Source organism: Lepus europaeus, chromosome 17 (assembly GCF_033115175.1).
Source record: "Lepus europaeus isolate LE1 chromosome 17, mLepTim1.pri, whole genome shotgun sequence".
NCBI classification, from domain to species: domain Eukaryota; kingdom Metazoa; phylum Chordata; class Mammalia; order Lagomorpha; family Leporidae; genus Lepus; species Lepus europaeus.
This window is the reverse complement of record NC_084843.1, coordinates 79641013-79653511: the sequence shown is the minus strand read 5'-3', so window position 1 is coordinate 79653511 and position 12499 is coordinate 79641013.

The window sequence follows — 12499 nt, the reverse complement described above, 5'->3', positions numbered from 1 at the left end:
CAGCACATTAAAGACAGAGATCCTACATAATATTTTTTAAAAAATTAATTAATTTTCTATGCCATTTCCAATTTAACACCAGGTTTTTTTTTTCATTTCCAATTATCTTTATATACAGAAGATTGATTCAGTATATAATTAGTAAAGATCTCATCAGTTTGTACCCACGCAGAAACACAAAGTGTAAAAATACTGTTTCAGTACTAGTTATAGCATCACTGCACATTAGACAACACATTAAGGACAGTTCCCACATGGGATGTAAGTACACAGTGACTTCTGTTGCTGACTTAACAATTTGACACTCCTGTTCATGGCGTCAGTAATCTCCCTAGGCTCTAGTCACGAGTTGCCAGGGCTATGGAAGCCTTTAGAGTTCGCTGACTTTGATCTTATACCGATAGGGTCATAGTCAAAGTGGAAGTTCTCTCCTCCCTTTGGAGAAAGGTACCTCCTTCTTTGATGGCCCCGTTCTTTCCATTGGGATCTCACTCACAGAGATCTTTCATTTAGGTCTTCTTTTTTTTTTCTTTTCCATGGTATCATGGCTTTCCATGCCTACAATACTCTCATGGGCTCTTCAGCCAGATCCGAATGCCTTAAGGGCTGATTCTGAGGCCAGAGTGTTGTTTAGGACGTCTGCCATTCTATGAGTCTGCTGTGTATCCCACTTCCCATGTTGGATCTTTCTCTCCCTTTTTGATTCTATCAGTTAGTATTAGCAGACACTTGTCTTGTTTGTGTGATCCCTTTGATTCTTAGACCTATCCGAGCCATCGAATGTGAACTGAAATTGATCACTTGGACTAGTGAGATGGCATTGGTACATGCCACCTTGATGGGATTGTATTGGAATCCCCTGGCACATTTCTAACTCCATCATTTGGGGCAAGTCTGATTGTGCATGTCCCAAATTGTACATCTCCTCCCTCTCTTTTTCCACTCTTAAATTTAACAGGGATCACTTTTCAGTTAAAATTTAAACACCTAAGAATAATTGTGTGTTAATTACAGAGTTCAACCACTAGTACTAGAACAACAACAACAACAAAAATACTAAAAAGGATAAAGTATTACATTGTACATCTAAAGTCAGGACAAGAGATGATCAGGTCATTGTTTCTTATAGTGTCCATTTCACTTCAACAGGTTTCCCCTTTGGTGTTCAGTTGTCGCCGATTAGGGAAAACAAATGATATTTGTCTCTTTGGGACTGGCTTAATTCACTCAACATGATGTTTTCCAGATTCCTCCATCTTACTGCAAATGACTAGGTTTCATTGTTCCTTACTGCTGTATAGTATTCTATGGAGTACATGTCCCATAATTTCTTTATCCAGGTTACTGTTGATGGGCATTTGGGTTGGTTCCAGGTCTTAGCTATTGTGAATTGAGCTGCAATAAACATTAATGTGCAGATGGCTTTTTTATTAGCCAAATTAATTTCCTTTGGGTAAATTCCAAGGAGTGGGATGGCTGGGTTGTATGGTAGGGTTATGTTCAGGTTTCTGAGGAATCTCCAGACTGACTTCCATAGTGGCTTAACCAGTTTGCATTCCCACCAACAGTGGGTTAGTGTCCCTTTTTCCCCACATCCTCTCCAGCATCAATTGTTGGTAGATTTCTGGATGTGAGCCATTCTCACAGGGGTGATGTGAAACCTCATTGTGGTTTTGATTTGCATTTCTCTGATTGCTAGTGATATTGAACATTTTTTCATGTGTCTGTTGGCCATTTGGATTTCCTCTTTCAAAAAATGTCTATTGAGGTCCTTGGCCCATCTCTTAAGTGGGTTGTTTGTTCTGTTGTTGTGGAGTTTCTTGATTTCTTTGTAGATTCTGGTTATCAACCCTTTATCTGTAGTATAGTTTGCAAATATTTTTTCCCATTCTGTCGGTTGCCTCTTCACTTTCCTGACTGTTTCTTTTGAAGTACAGAAACTTCTCAATTTGATGCAATCCCAAATGTTAATTTTGGTTTTGACTGCCTGTGCTCCTGGGGTCTTTTCCAAGAAATTTTGCCTGTACCTATATCTTGCAGGGATTCTCCAATGCTCTCTAATAATTTGATGGTGTCTGGTTGTAGATTTAAGTCTTTAATCCATGTTGAGTGAATTTTTGTGTAAGGTGAAAGGTAGGGATCTTGCTTCAAGCTTCTGCACGTGGAAATCCAATTTTCCCAGCACCATTTATTGAATAGGCTGTCCTTATTCCAGGGATTAGTTTTGGATCTTTGATCAAATATAAGTTGGCTGTAGATGTTTGGATTGATTTCTGGTGTTTCTATTCTGTTCCATTGGTCTATCCATCTGTTTCCGTACCAGTACCATGCTGTTTTGATAACAACTGCCCTGTAGTATGTCCTGAAATCTGGTATTGTGATGCCTCCGGCTTTGTTTTTGTTGTACAAGATTGCTTTGGCTATTCGCGGTCTTCTGTGTCTCCATATGAATTTCAGCATCATTTTTTCCATATCTGAGAAGAATGCCTTTGGTATCTTGATTGGTATTGCATTGAATGTATAAATTGCTTTTGGGAGAATTCACATTTTGATGATGTGGATTCTTGAATCCATGAGCATGGAAGATTCCTCCATTTTTTGGTATCCTCTTCTATTTCTTTCTTTAAGGTTTTGTAGTTTTCATCGTAGAGATCTTTAACGTCCTTGGTTAAGTTTATTCCAAGGTATTTGATTGTTTTTGTAGCTATTGTGAATGGAATTGATCTTTGAAATTCTTCCTCAGCTGTGGCATTGCCTGTGTATACAAAGGCTGTTGATTTTTGTTCATTGATTTTATATCCTGCTACTTTGCCAAACTCTTCGATGAGTTCCAGTAGTCTCTTAGTAGAGTTCTTTGGGTACCCTAAATAAAGAATCATATCATCTGCAAAGAGGGATAGTTTGAGTTCTTCCTTCCCAATTTGCATCCCTTTAATTTCTTTTTCTTGCCTAATAGCTCTGGCTAAAACTTCCAGAACTATATTGAAGAGCAGTGGTGAGAGTGGGCATCCCTGTCTGCTACCAGATCTCAGTGGAAATGCTTCCAACTTTTCCCCATTCAATAGGATGTTGGCCGTGGGTTTTTCATATATTGCTTTGATTGTATTGAGGAATGTTCCTTCCATACCCAGTTTGCTTAGAGTTTTCATCATGAAAGGGTGTTGTATTTTATCAAATGCTTTCTCTGCATCTATTGAGAGAATCATATGGTTTTTCTTCTGCAGTCTGTAAATGTAGTGTATTACATTGATTGTTTTGTGAATGTTGAACCATCCCTACATACCAGGGATAAATCCCACTTGGTCTGGGTGGATGATCTTTCTGATGTGTTGTTGCATTCTATTGGCCAGAAGTTTATTGAGTATTTTTGCATCTATGTTCATCAGGGATATTGGTCTGTAATTCTCTTTCAATGCTGCATCTTTTTCTGGCTTAGGAATTAAGGTGATGCTGGCTTCATAGAAAGAGTTTGGGAGGATTCCCTCTTTTTTGATTGCCCTGAATAGTTTGAGAAGAATTGGAGTTAGTTCTTCTCTAAATGTCTGGTAGAACTCAGCAGTGAATCCATCTGGTCCTGGGCTTTTCTTTGTTGGGAGGGCCTTTATTACTGTTTCAATTTCTGTGTCAGTTATGGGTCTGCTTAGGTTTTCTATGTCTTCCTGGCTCAATTTAGGTAGGTTGTATGTGTCCAAGAATCTGTCCATTTCTGATAGATTTCCCTGTTTGCTGGCATACAAGTCCTTGTAGTAATTTCTGATGATTCTTTTTATTTCTGTGGTGTCTGTTGTTATGTTTCCCTTTTCATCTATGATCCTATTGATTTGGGTCTTTTCTCTTCTTTTTTTAGTTAGTTGGGCCAATGGGGTGTCAATTTTGTTTATTTTTTCAAAAAACCAGCTCCTCTTTTGGCTGATTTTTTGTAATGTTTTTTTTTTTGGATTCAATCCTGTTGATTTCTTCTTTGATTTTAATTATTTCTCTTCTCCCTCTGGGTTTGGGTTTGGTTTGCTGCAGATTTTCTAGATCCTTGAGATGACTTGAAAGCTCATCTATTTGGTGCCTTTCCAATTTCTTGATGTAGGTACCTATTGATATAAATTTTCCTCTTAACACTGCTTTTGCTGTATCCCATAGGTTTTGGTATGTTGTGCTGTTATCCTCATTCACTTCCAGAAAATTTTTGATTTCTCTTTTAATTTCTTCTATGACCCATTGTTCATTCAGGAGCATGTTGTTCAGTCTCCATGTGTTTGCACGTGCTCTGGAGATTCCCAAGTTGCTAATTTCCAATTTCATTCCTTTGTGGTCTGAGAAGCTGCATGGTATGATTCTAATTCTCTTGAATTTGCTGAGACTTGCTTCATGGCCTAGTATGTGGTCAATCCTAGAGAAGGTTCCATGTACTGCTTAGAAGAATGTAAAGTCCTTAGGTGTAGGATAAAATGTTCTGTAGTTATCTGTTAGATCCATTTGGGCTATAGTGTCATTTAAATCTGCTGTCTCCTTGTTGATCTTCTGTCCTGTTGATCTGTCTATCTCTGAGAGTGGAGTATTGAAGTCCCCCAGTACTATTGTATTGGTGTCTAAGTCTCCCTTTAATTCTCTTAATAAGTCTTTTAAATAAGCTGGTGCCCTGTTATTAGGTGCATATACATTGATAATTGTTATATCTTCCTGTTGAATGGATCCCTTAATCATTATATAGTGCCCCTCTTTGTCTCTCCTGACAGTTTTTGTGGTAAAGTTTATGTTGTCTGATATTAAGATGGCTACGCCCGCTCTTTTTTCATTTCTGTTGGCATGGTATATCTTTTTCCAGCCTTTCACTTTCAGCCTGTATGGATCATTGTTGGAAAGATGAGTTTCTTGTAAGCAGCAAATACTGGGTTTTGTTCCTTAACCCAATTAGCCAATCGGTGTCTTTTAACTGGACAGTTCAAGCCATTAACATTCAATGTGACTATTGAGAAGGAGTAACTTTGCCCTGCCATTTGCCAAAGATATTTTCTAATATATGGTTTGAGATTCCTGTGATCTTTTGCTGTGAGGTTTCCTTCCTTTATCTTCTTTCATATTGGTTACCATGTTTCTGTGTTTCTGTATGTAACACATCTTTAAGCATCTTTTGCAGGGCTGGACGAGTGGCAACAAATTCTTTCAATTTCTGTTTGCTGTGAAAGGTCTTTATTTCACCTTCATTCATAAATGAGAGCTTTGCAGGATATACTATTCTGGACTCCCAGTTTTTCTCTCTTAGTACCTGGGCTATATCTCACCATTCCCTCCTCGCTTGTAGGGTTTCTGATGAGAAGTCAGCTGTGAGTCTAATTGGAGATCCTCTGAGAGTAATCTGGCGTTTCTCTCTTGCACATTTTAGGATCTTTTCTTTGTGTTTCATTGTGGTGAGTTTGATTACGACGTGTCGTGGTGAGGATCTCTTTTGATCATGTTTATTAGGGGTTCTATGAGCTTCCTGTACTAGGATGTCTCTGTCCTTCTCCAAACCTGGGAAATTTTCTGCTAGTATCTCACTGAAAATGCCTTCTAATCCTTTCTCCCTCTCCATGCCTTCAGGAACTCCTAGAACCCGACTGTTGGGTTTTTTAATAGTATCCTGTAGATTCCTGACAGTATTTTTTAGATTTCTGATTTCTTCTTCTTTTCTTTGATTTGACTGTTTCCTTTCCTGTTCTCTGTCTTCTAAGTCTGATATTCTCTCTTCTGCTTCACCCATTCTGTTTTTAAGGCTGTCTAATCATTTGACCTATTGAGTTCTTCATTTCATTGTGGTTTTTTGTCACTATCACAGTTTCATGTTCTACTAGTTGTTTCATTTCATTTTGATTCCTCCTTAATATTTCATTTTCACGCGAGAGATTTTCTATCTTGTCCATTAAGGATTTCTGTAGTTCAAGAATTTGTTTTTGAGAACTTCTTAATGTTCTTATCAATTTTTTTGAGATCTGCTTCTTGCATTTCTTCGATCTCATCATCTTCATAATCTTGCATTGGGGTGTCTTGTTCATTTGGGGGCATCATAGTGTCTTCCTTGCTCTTGTTACCTCGGCTTCTATGTTTGTTGTTTGGCATGTTGGAGATAATTTATTTTTTATTTATTTATTTTTTGCTGTGGTGTTTTTTTTCTCGTTATACTATGCCTCTAAGTGGGCTGTCTGCTTTGTTGGATCCTTAGGGGCTGTGATGGGTGTGGCCAGAGAGCTATGCTTGATTCTTCAGGTTTAAGGCTGTGCAAAGAGTGACTCTCCCAGATTGTTCACTCCCTTGCTCCTTGCTGGATCGCTCTCTCTCTCTCTCTCTTATTTTTTTGACTCAGTTGGGAGTGGAATTGAGGGTAGTTGAAATCTGGCCTCTGTGAGTATTCGTTTGATCTACCCCTGGGACCACACAAAGAGTTTATGCAGCCCTCAATGTGTTCTGGAGTTTCCTTTCGCTAAAGTTACTGAGTTTGGCTGCGCTTTACATATGTAAAATGGCGGTGCTCTTTGTTTTGCTTGGTGAGTGAAGGGAGAGGCCTCTGTTCCCCCCCGCAATGTCTCGGGTTTCTGAGGTCTTTTTCTTACCTCCCGTTGGTTCCCGCGCTAGCGAGATTCTGTGGCTTGTCTCCTGCGGCTCGGCTCGTCTCCCGCGGTTGGGTTTCCACGCGGTGGGCTCCCTGTAGGTCCTCTGTGTCACATCCACTAGATCTGGAAGCGTTTCCTCTGCAGTTTTTTTCTTGAGTCTTTCCCTAGGCTACAGTAATTCCACTTTTATGAAACTTTATTTTCCCAAACTAAGGCGCACGTCCTCACTATCCGCCATCTTGGCTCCGCCCTAGATTATCTATTAAATCAAAATTATCTTGTGAAAATCCTTCATTGTCTTCTATATACCCTGGGCATGTTAATCCTTTTAAGTAGCCTACTGTTTAAAGATTTATTTGTTTACTTTATAGACAGAGGTAGAGAGACAGAGAGGGGAGAGAAACAGAGAGAACGAGAGTGAGAGCAAGAGAGAGAGAGAGAGAGAGAGAGAGAGAGAGAGATCTGCCATGTGCTAACTTGCTTCCCAAATGGCCACAACAGCCAGGGCTGGACCTCACTGAAGTCAGAAGTCAGGAAATCCATCCAGGTCTCCCAAACTGGGGGCAGAAACATAAGCACTTGGGCCACCATCTGCTGACTTCCCAGGGGCATTAGCAGGGAACTGGATTGGAAGTGAAGCAGCTTGGACTCGGAGCAACATTCTGGGATGGGATGCCAGCATCACAGGCAGAGACTTGAACAGCAACAGCAGCCCCTAATTAGCCCATCTTAGAACCTTTGCCCACTCCAGGAGGTGTTTCACCTCTGGATCTTTTTAATTTATTGTGGTCTCTCTCCCAAGGTTATTGATTGTTTCATCCTCAGAAGTGTTGATTGAGTGGCACACATTGTGTATAAAATAATAAAACTTACTTTTCTTACGTGAGAAGGTGGGTGTTGGATGCCTACTTTATTCTGAGCAGGCACTTGTCTGAGTCAAATATACCTACAGTTTTAGAAAGATCCATCTGGGGGCCAATGTGTGGTGCAGTGAGTTAAGCTGCCACCTGCGACACTGGCATCTCAGTGCCAGTTCGAGTCCCAGCTACTCCATTTCTCATTCGGATAGTAAACCAGTGGAGGAACGAGCTCTCTTTGTTTCTTCCTTTTTCAGTTACTCTGCCTTTCAAATAAAAAAAAAGTAATTAAAAAAGGCTTCGTCTTCTTGTGGTTAACACATGTTCCTTGGTCAGTGTTCTGCAGTAATTCCGGCTGAGAGCCCAGGGTATCCAGGGAATGCACCACTGGGCCCTTTCTCCTAGTTGAGCTTGCTGAAAATATTTACCTACTTTTCAGTTGTCCCACCCCCTTTTCTGTGAAGCTTCAGAATTCAAATATCTTAAAAGGAAAATTGTCCATGCATCTGGCTTATTCTTTTTTCTTTTCCTTCTCTCTTAAATCTTGGCTCTTCAATTTTTCCTGTTCCACTCAAGAATATCTCTAGAGTTCCTGGTGATTTCTCTCTGGCAATGATGCTCTTCCTAACAAAGTCCTGATTCTTAGCCCCTTTCCTCCATGATGCTTCCGGGTTGAAAGTGACTCCAGGGGGCATATTGTGGCGTAGAAGGTTAAGCCTCTACCTGCAGCATTGGCATCCCACATGGACACTGGTTCAAGTCACAACTGCTCCACCTCCAATCCAGCTCCCCGCTAATGGCCTGGGAAAGCAGCAGAAGTTGGTCGAAGGACTTGGGCCCCTGCACCCATGTGGGAGACCCAGAAGAAGCTCCTGGCCCTTAGCTTTGCCTGGCCCACCCTGGTCATTGAAGCCATCTGGGGAGTGAACCAGTGGATGGAAAATCTCTCTCTCTCTACCCTTCAAATAAATAAATAAATAATCAATCCTTTAATTCTTTCTTTTTATTTATTTGACAGAGTTAGACAGTGAGAGAGAGAGAGAGACAGAGAGAAAGGTCTTCCTTCCGTTGGTTCACCCCCCTAATGGCCTCTATGGCCGGAGATACGCCGATCTGAAGCCAGGAGCCAGGTACTTCTTCCTGGTCTCCCACGTGGGTACAGAGCCCCAAGCACTTGGGCCATCCTCCACTGCCTTCCTGGGCCACAGCAGAGAGCTGGACTGGAAGAGGAGCAACTGGGACAGAACCCAGTGCCCATATGGGATGCCGGTGCTGCAAGCGGAGGATTAACCAAGTGAGCCATGGCGCCGGCCCCAGTAATCAATCTTTTAAAAAAGTGATTGTAGAACAATGTCTAATTGACCCATGGTCTCCCCTCTGTGAAGTATTGGTTCTTCTAGTCCTGGTTGATTAAACCAGTGGCTTAAATGAATAAAAATAACATGATTGTTCAGGTAAGTCTCATCAAGGTCTTTTTTGTTTTCTACCGTAAGCTACTTCATTATACATGGAAATGAAAGGTCCTCATGTGGTATGTTTAAAGCTCAAATTAAAAATGGGCCCGTAGACTTCCTGTTACAGAAGCTGTAAGATACAGTATCAGCAGCCCCGTTTAACACTGCTTAGAGACACACAGTAAGAGACAGTGAGGCTAACAGGAACAATGCGTGTGTGAGAGATGGGGAAAATGCTCTGCTAGCATCTGAAGTCCTAGTTTCAGTTTCTCTTGAGGCCCATCCTTACCCTTCTCATAATAGGAATGTTCTTTTATTTCTTGTATTTGTGAGTTCAAATACATAAATATAAAGATGTATCTTTTTCATAAGCTAGCTTTGTTCATGTGTATATCATTTTATAATTTAGAACCAGTGGTCCTGGTTAATGTAGAAATATGGTAAGTGGAAATGGAGAGTTATAGTTATTTATTTGAAAGGCAGAGTGATGGGAAAGGCAAAGGGGAGGGAGGAGGAATAAGGGAGAGGAAGGGGAGGAGAAAGGGAGACAAAGAGGTGGCTAGGGGAGAGGGAGATCTTCCACCTGTGAGTTCACTCCTCAAACACTTGCAATAGCTGAGGCTGAGCCAGCCTAAAGCCAGGATCCTAGAGCCCCATCCAAGTTTCCCACATGGGTGGCAGGGACTCAAGTACTGGAGTCATCATCGGTTGCCTTTCCAGATATGGTGGGAGCTGGATCAGATGTAGAGTAGCCATGATCAAACCAGGCACTCCAATTTGGGATGCCGGCATCCTAAGCCACACCTTGATCCACTGTGTCACAACACCCAACCCCAGAGTGTTATAAATAAGAGGTGAAAATGTGATGGGGTAGGAATGAGGAAAGCAAGCATCCCTTTATCTGTGGTCAAGTGTTGGTCCTACTGTGTGGTCATGTGGTGGACAGATGGACAGACCTTGAGATTGTCTCTATGCTCCTCCCCTTGAGTGGGTGAGACCTCCGTCTTGACCCTAAGCAGTAGAATATGGCCGAGATGATGGGGCACCACTCCATGATTGCATTACATTATATAGATTCCATCTTGCCAGCGTTCCACTCTTTGCCCCACACTGGTTTTGAAGAAGCAAGTTGCCATGACAGGAATGAGCCTTTGGAGGGCGTCACATGTCATGGAGCCTCAGGCGGCTCTAGGAGTTTGATGTGGTCTCCAGCAAAAGCCAGCAAGGAGCTGGGCTCCCATTGTTACAGTAACAAGGAAACAGGCTGCACCTGTGACCTGAGTGAGCTTGAGAGTGGACCCATCAGGCACATTAAGTGCAGCCTTGTAGAGTAACACCTGAACCATGCCCAGACTCCTGACTCACACATAATAAATTTGTGCTATTTTGCACTGGTAAGTTTGTGATAATTGATTAATCAGCACTAGAAAAGCAGCATAAATAAGTAGTTAAACAGTTAGGGGGCTGAGGAGGAGGCCATGGAGTCTGCTTCCTTGGAAGGGGGGACTTCTTCCCAACTCTGATGCAACTTCCCATGCAGGGAGTGTTCCTCCAGCTGTAACACATTTGTCTTCTTCCAGCCTCATTCACTGCTCTCTCAGGCATGTGTGGGTTGGGAGAAGACCCACATTATTGGTGAATTTTGGTGGAAAAGCCAGCCATGTGTGTCAAGCCCTTCTTCCTCCTTTCTGTGAGAAGCAGCAGCCCACAGGTTGCAAATGTTCTCTGCTTCTGCAGTGGCAGGTCCCCTTACACAGGCTCGCTTGCTCTTCCACCCCAGTCCCTAGCTGTTCCAGATTGGGGCCATTTGTCTTCACTGAATATGAAGGCACATCTTGGCCATCACCATTCTATACACAATGCCCATGTCTTGCTTTCTAAATGGTCTGTAGTGTGCTGGACTTTTTTTTTGCATATTTATTAACACTTTATATTCTTTTTGTTTGATTTTATATTTTTGTGTCTTGTTTGCATTTCTTTTAGAAATGCTTGTATTTTGCTTATTGACTTGGATGAGCTTTCTTAAACATTAAAAAGTTAATTGTTTCTCTCATATGTTCCAGATTTTTTTTTAATGTACAGGAGTTTAAAACTATACAGTGAAATCTAATAACTCACTTATCTACCCTTTTCTCTTCTCATTGTCTTCTTATTCTCTTCCTTCTTCTCCTCCTCCTATTCTTTTTTATTTTTGTGCTTAAGTTTTGCCATTAGATGTGAGTTAAATCTCCACTATGCTTTTCCATGATTCCATTGTTCATATTTAACTCTTTAATTCAACCAGAATTTGTTATATTTTATGACTTAATTAGCCATTTTTGTAAGAAACTCATTGTCCAAGTACCAACAGTTGTCTGTGAAGCTCTCTCTATTTACTACCTATTAATTTTTGAATACTTGAGAGTTTGTGTGGAGTCTCCTTCTGTTCTATCAAATTGTGATGCATTTATTTGGCCAGAGGATACATCCTCTTCCACAGCCTGCAAGCACAGCCTGGATTTCAAAGGCAAAGGGAATTCACATGAGCTCCTCTGTGGATTGTGTTCAAGTGGTGTTGTAATGCTGTCTGACCACCAGATTCCCTGTGTCCTCCTGCCCCTCCATACAAACATAGGGTGTCACAGAACCAGCCCCAGCTGAGTCCTGGCTCCCTCACTCAGCACACTTATGTAATGGCAGGTCTCTGCATTTTGTTTTTAAGAAGAGCCATCCGACTCCAAAGCTAATGAGGTGGTGGTGGGTGGATGGGATACAGAGCAAAAGGGACAAATGTTCAGTGAGGGCAGGGCGGGAAGCCCCATGAACATGACACATCTCCCATGAACCAAGGTGTGCAAGCCTGCTTACTAACTCTGGGCATCATCACACACACTGAATGGTTTCCCAAGCAAAGGGCTCCTGCAGCCTGTGTATCTCCTGGCATAGGTTACTCTAGCCTGTAGACTCTTAGCACAATTCCCTGGAACCGGTCTGTCCCTGCTCTACTCGCTGAGATTTTCAAAGGCTCCCGCTGTGGTTAGCAGTGGTCCCTGAAACACCCTAGAGACCGGGAGCTGCATGGAGGCGCCAGCTGGGAGGCCAGCTTCCTTGAGCTAACAAAGCCCAGAGAGAACAGTGGAGAGCGACCAGCCTCCAGGATCCCGGCAGACACAGCCAGGAATGCTTTGCTCCCACCCCAAGTTTTCTGAGAGTGATGGAGAGAAACAACAATAGACTAATTAGGGTTCTCAGAGGTCACCCTCCAGGGTGTCTGTTCTGGGCTGAGAAGGCCAGGGTTTCTCCTGCACAGTCCCACCTGACTCTGCTGTTTCCCTTCCTAACTCCTCTGAGGGCTACACTGTGGGGAACATGCGGTGCAGAGCAGATAGGTGAGGAGTACCGGGAGGAAAGCCACGGCTGTCTTGGGGAAAGCCCAGTGTTTCCACATTGCCCTGTGTTTTCACATTGGTAGCTGACAGAATACATTTCCTGTATGTTGCTTTTAATTCCCACAAGGGCCTCAAGAAGTATACAGCACAACTTACCAGCTTGAGACCATCTGGGATACACATCTTAGCACTGGGGCCCTAAGTTCTGTGGGCAGATCCCTCCAAATGTGACTGCTGGA